This window comes from Oryzias melastigma, linkage group LG19, assembly GCF_002922805.2.
Source record: "Oryzias melastigma strain HK-1 linkage group LG19, ASM292280v2, whole genome shotgun sequence".
NCBI lineage: Eukaryota > Metazoa > Chordata > Actinopteri > Beloniformes > Adrianichthyidae > Oryzias > Oryzias melastigma.
Genome location: NC_050530.1, coordinates 21669133 through 21675074, shown reverse-complemented (window position 1 = coordinate 21675074; position 5942 = coordinate 21669133). Strand labels below are relative to the sequence as shown.

General features: G+C 46.9%; 1 long non-coding RNA gene, 1 other non-coding gene and 1 pseudogene across 2 annotated transcripts; 2 read left to right on the top strand and 1 right to left on the bottom strand.

Annotated features, from left to right (window-relative positions):
- Nucleotides 1–1846: 1846 nt before the first annotated feature.
- LOC118600191 lies at nucleotides 1847–2217 on the bottom strand. Its single transcript, XR_004949767.1, has 2 exons — nucleotides 2180–2217; nucleotides 1847–2027 (listed from the first exon to the last, which is right to left on the bottom strand). It is a non-coding gene; the product is annotated as an uncharacterized LOC118600191 (long non-coding RNA).
- Nucleotides 2218–4375: 2158 nt separating this feature from the next.
- Nucleotides 4376–4494, top strand: LOC112154701. The gene has a single exon (XR_002920692.1). It is a non-coding gene; the product is annotated as a 5S ribosomal RNA (ribosomal RNA).
- A 50-nt stretch (nucleotides 4495–4544) lies between these two features.
- Nucleotides 4545–4655, top strand: LOC112154702 (annotated as a pseudogene).
- Nucleotides 4656–5942: the final 1287 nt, after the last annotated feature.

Sequence of the window (5942 nt, the reverse complement as noted above, 5' to 3'; positions counted from 1 at the left end):
AGCGACATAGCCAGTCGGCCACTGTAGCATGACAAGTGACAGTCCGTAGCAGTGCTTTGGACGAATAGTTTTGACAACAATAGAACGTCGCTTTCGATGCATGTTTCTCACGGCCATTTAGCCATTTTTTTACGGTGCTTTCCTGGCCTGGTTCTTATTGGGCCCTCTGGCATAAATTGCTACCCGTTCTATGCCCGTTTGCCCGGTCTTTTCCTCACTCAACTCAGCAGAATCACTTCCGGACTCACAGCGTATGTTACCTGGACAAACCAGAACTCCTCCGCAGAACACGTAGAGGGAGAGGTCCATATTCCGATCTACTATACCATCTATGGTCAAACTTGTAAAAGTCTTTCTATAAACTTGTAAAAGTCTTTTGGAAAATTGTAAAATTGTTTTGGTCAAACTTGTAAAAATAATTTGGTCAAACTTGTAAAAGTGTTTCTATAAAATTGTAAAAGTGTTTCAGGTAAATGTATCATTGTTTTGCACTTACCGGCCACTGTAATCAATAAAACTTGAAGCCACTTTGGAGGTCATATACGGCTTCAGCACAGTTCTCACCGGGGCCTCTAGCTGGAAAAAAGTAGTTAAGTTAAAATATACACAGTAATGGTCAGAGATTGTTGTATCCACAACAGAGGACACCTCTGCAGACAGGCCATAAGAAATCACCAGATCCAGAGTGTGTCCTCTGTTGTGAGTAGGCTGTTTGACGTGCTGCTCAAAACCCAAGGTGCTCAAAACATTTAAAAACTCACAGGCATAATAATCATTCCTACTGTCAATGTGTAGGTTATTAAAATATTTCTGCGCCTTAAAAGGACTATTGACAGAAATTCTGAAAATTCTGTAATGAAATTGGTAGGAGGATTTGGTGGTCTGTAGACTGTGATTGATAAAACAGGTGGGCAGCTAAACAGGAAGGCATGATGTTCAAATGAAGAGTAATCAGTCAATGTAATAACTTCCGTTTTTAAGGTTTGCAGTACAAATGATGCCGTTCCACCACCTCTCTTACCTTCCCTAACAGAAAATAAAAACTTAAAATTAGACGGAGAGGCCTTGGTAAGAACAACTGGTGCGTTGGCGCCAAGCCAGGTTTCAGTTAAAAATAAACAGTTCCAATCATTGTCTAAAATCTGTTCATTAATGATAAAAGACTTATTAGAAAGTGATCTGACATTGAAGATAGCCATTTTCAGTGTTATGGGAGAGTTCATTGATGGATGTGAAGATGGTTGAATGGGTGAATTTTGAATACATACTGTTTGGAGGTTTTTGCAATTTCTGTGAGATGGAAAATGTCTTAGACGATTCAATATGACACACTGTATGGGGAAGGTGACAGATGATGATGAGAGTTCAGGAGATGTTTGATGGGAGGATCTGGCGGGGAGGAAGGTTTCTGAGGTGGTCTAGTAGGGGTATGCTCTGGGGGGGGGTGTTTAATGTTGGGTGTCAGTCATTATGAAAGCAGTGCACTGTGTGTCGAAAGTTACTTTTCAGAATACTGTTTCCAAGTGGACTGGGGTGAAGGCCGTTGTGATTATAAAAAGAAGGGCGATTCCAAAAAAGATTAAAATTGTCAATAAAACCAAACCTGAGCTTGCGGGAGGTGTCCAGCAGCCAGGTGTGGAGGGAGAGAATCCTGCTGAATCTTGTAGATCCACGGGTGAATGTGGGGATAGGTCCAGAAATAAAAACTGCTTTCCCTGTGTCCAATAAAAAAGAAAACAAGTCAATAAAATTCTTTTTTGTCACCTCTGACTGCTGGAGTGTAGTATCGTTCGTTCCAACATGAAGAATGATCTTGGTGATGGTGGATGGAAGGGAAAGCAGGAGGTCTGGGAGTCTTTGAAGGATGTCTGTCACTGTGGCTCCTGGAAAACTAGTGACAGCGTTGAAGAAGCGTATATTCCTGATTAGGGAGTCCCCGATGATCAGGGTGGATGGGGTGAAGAGTGGTTAGGGTGGGGTTCGATGAGACTCAGCAGGTGTAGTGGCCTCCCCCTTCTGCTCAGCTCCTGCAGTTCCAGGTCGAGGGGCTGATTTGCTGCCTCCCAAGTGATGGTTGTTTGAGGCTGACAGCCCGCCCGGTTACAGCCTCCCGGTGGAGTGTGATTCTCCGGTTTTGGGGGGTGACGTCGCCGCACGGGTATTGCTCTTCACCTCTTACTTTGGAAGTGCAGCCTCGGTCATCTCGGGGTCCACGGGTCGCTTAGGGTGGCTGAACAACGACTTCGGCGGTGACGAAGTGCCGGGAGATGGTTCGTGATGGGTATCACCCCCAGCAGCGACACCAGCTGTAACCACGTCATCGTTCCCCAGGACTGAGAACCTGTTGGAGAGGGTGAGCTCGGGGGGTGAGGATGATGCAGTCGTCCTAGTCTGGGCTTTATTTGCGCCCCGAACAATCACCTCAGCCCAGGACGGATGATCTCTTGGTGTAGAGCAGTGTTACTCATTCCAGGTCCTTGAAAGCCGCCACCCTGCCTGTTTTCCAGCTCTTTGTGTACTGCTTGATGCTGATTACCTGGACCAGGTGTGTTCATTCAATCAGAATGTGGAGACATCTGACTGAACGAATCAGCAGCTGGCAGGACTTGGAGATCTGGAAAGCAGGCAGGGTGGCGGCTCTCGAGGACCTGGAGTGAAGAACACTGGTGTTGAGCAAGAGGACGGCCGTGCACAGTCTGTCGGATCCCAAGGGAGAGTGTCGTGAGCAGTGGTAAGCTCCGTGATAATTCAGGACTGCTTTGATGCTAATTCATACGCACTGGCAAGAAGTGTCTCATTTTGAGTGAGTTCTGCAGCAAGTTTAGTGATTCTTTCCTTGAGCAAAGAAATTGTCTTGTTTGTCTGATCGCTGCAGTTAGAGCAGGCCATCTTTCAACCACAGCGTCGAGGGCTGGAGAGGGTTACAACGGGCTCTGCTGAACGCCGCGCAGACCTCCGCTAAATGCCTCGCCGATCTCCGCTGAACGTTGGGCTGAGGCAGGTGAATGCCGAGGCAGGTGAAACGCCGCGCCGAGGCAGGTGAATGGCGGGCCGAGGCAGGTGAAACGCCGCGCCGAGGCAGGTGAAACGCCGCGCCGATCTCCGCTGAACGCCACGCTGAGGCAGGTGAATGGTGGGCTGAGGCAGGTGAATGGCGGGTGATGCAGTAACGGCTATGGGTGGACCAATATCTGTGATAAGCTCTGAACACAAAATTTGTTTCCTGTATCAGAAACTAATGTGTATGGGAGAATGGGATTTAAGGCTTGTAATGCAGAACCTGACTCAAATTCTACAACAAGCATGTTATGAAACTCAGACTCAGAACAATCAATGACAATATCACGATTGATCACGATCCACTTACTTGCGTATTTCCGGTGAAAGCCGGGCCAGCCCATATATACAAAGTCACATGGTCTGCTGGACCGGGTGATTGGTCCACGTCTACCAAAACAATCAGATGGAGGGATTGCTGACGTGTTTTACACCTGCAGAAACTTGTCAATTTCTGTCGCCGGAAGTATGAAACTCAGGTTTTTGTTCCCGTTGCCATGGTGAATCGTGCTATCTTTGCTCCATTGATCAGGGCTTTTAATGGATTTAACGGATTCTGGTTCCAACAACTTCAAGTTGATTGAATCAAACTTTTTCAGCTGTTCTGAATCAGAGAACTTCATGTTCACGAATTTAGAGTCCAGTGACTCTAAGTTCAGGTTTCAACTCTAGATCTGTTGAACCTGCTTCTTGAAAAGGGCCCCTGATCAATGGAGCAAAGACAGCACGATTCACCATGGCAACGGGAACAAACACCTGAGTTTCGTCTGATCTCGGAAGCTAAGCAGGGTCGGGCCTGGTTAGTACTTGGATGGGAGACCGCCTGGGAATACCAGGTGCTGTAAGTTTTCAAACTTTTTTTCTCCACCACTAGAGGGCAGTGCACTTTCCAAAAAAACTGCTATAACATCTTTTTCTTTCTTTCTATCTTTCTTTCTTTGTTTTTAATTAACTTTACTAACAAAAGCTTAAGATACTAACATAAACAGAAAGAAAACAAAAAAAAATGAAAACTGCTTCAACTTCTTGTGTGGGGGTGTGTGTGTTTCCAAAGCTGTTTTTACACAGGAGCTGGGAGTGAAATGTGAGTGATTTGGGGGCTGCTGGGTTTTCCTCCTCAGCAGGTCCCTCATTCAGGAGGACACAGATGAAGATGGTGGAGCAGGAAAAAAGGAAAAAGTGGCTGCACAGCTGAACCCTCTGCTGCTGATTGGCCTGCTGAGCCAGGTACATGGCCTGAAGCTGCGAGCCAGTGTGTTCTCTGACTTCCCAAAGCTGGAGCGCACTGGTTAAGACGCTTGGCTTGCCACCTCCAAGTGCTTACGGTCACACCACCCTGAACACGCCCGATCTCGTCCGATCTCGGAAGCTAAGCAGGGTTGGGCCTGGTTAGTACTTGAATGGGAGACTGCCTGGGAATACCAGGTGCTGTAAGTTTTCAAACTTTTTTTTCTCCACCACTAGAGGGCAGTGCACTTTCCAAAAAAACTNACCACCCTGAACACGCCCGATCTCGTCCGATCTTGGAAGCTAAGCAGTGTTGGGCCTGGTTAGTTCTTGGATGGGAGACCGCCTGGGAATACCAGGTGCTGTAAGTTTTCAAACTTTTTTTCTCCACCACTAGAGGGAAGTGCACTTTCCAAAAAAACTGCTTCAACTTCTTTTTCTTTCTTTCTTTCTTTCTTTCTTTCTTTCTTTGTTTTTAATGAACTTTACTAACAAAAGCTTAAGATACCAACATAAACAGAAAGAAAACAAAAAAAAATGAAAACTGCTTCAACTTCTTGTGTGGGGGTGTGTGGGGGTGTGTGTGTTTCCAAAGCTGTTTTTACACAGGAGCTGGGAGTGAAATGTGAGTGATTTGGGGGCTGCTGGGTTTTCCTCCTCAGCAGGTCCCTCATTCAGGAGGACACAGATGAAGATGGTGGAGCAGGAAAAAAGGAAAAAGTGGCTGCACAGCTGAACCTTCTGCTGCTGATTGGCCTGCTGAGCCAGGTACATGGCCTGAAGCTGCGAGCCAGTGTGTTCTCTGACTTCCCAAAGCTGGAGCGCACTGGTTAAGACGCTTGGCTTGCCACCTCCAAGTGCTTACGGCCACACCACCCTGAACGTTGGGTCTGGGAAGTACCAACAAGGATCTGGTACGGGAAAGTCGTGGCCTTAGAGACCAAGGCCCCAGCGGCGGAAGCTGCGTGGAGCTGTCTTTTCCCAGGTAAAAACATTTCTGAAATGTGGCACAGTTTGAAAGGGAGTCTGTTTCCGCATATGGTGTGGGACACAGACTTCAGACTACGCCATAGAAATATCCTCTCCTGTGTTGTGCTGCACCAAATAAACAAAGCACAGTATGACAGGTTATGCCCAGTCTGTGGCATAGCGCCTGAGACCCTGGAGCACATGTTTCTGGATTGTCCTGTTGTTTCTGGTTTTTTTACAGCAACTGAAAGCAGCAGTGAGAGACTGATGCGGCGTCTCGTGGTCCTCAGAGACTGACTGGAGATGGGCGTGTCTCTTCGGGCTCCAGAAGAGCCGGAGGAAAAGAGGATGGCAAGTGGTCGACCTCATTCTGGCCCTGGGGAGATACGTAATCTACCAGACCAGAACAAGACTGATGAAGGAGGGGAGGAGAATCAACAGACGCACGCTGCTGTTCCAGCTACTGGAGAAACATCTGAGACTTTTGCACAAACTCTATCCAGGAAAATTACAAAATAGTGTGCCACCTCGTCATAATTTATTTGCTTTTACAGTGGGTGGGCTTCACCTGACCTGGTGAAGCACACGTTTGTGTTTTATTGTCTGTTTGTTTTGTCCATTGCAGGTTGTATGTTGTGTTTTTTTTTTGTGCCATCTGGTTTTTATTTTTGGGTTTACAGGACAATGTT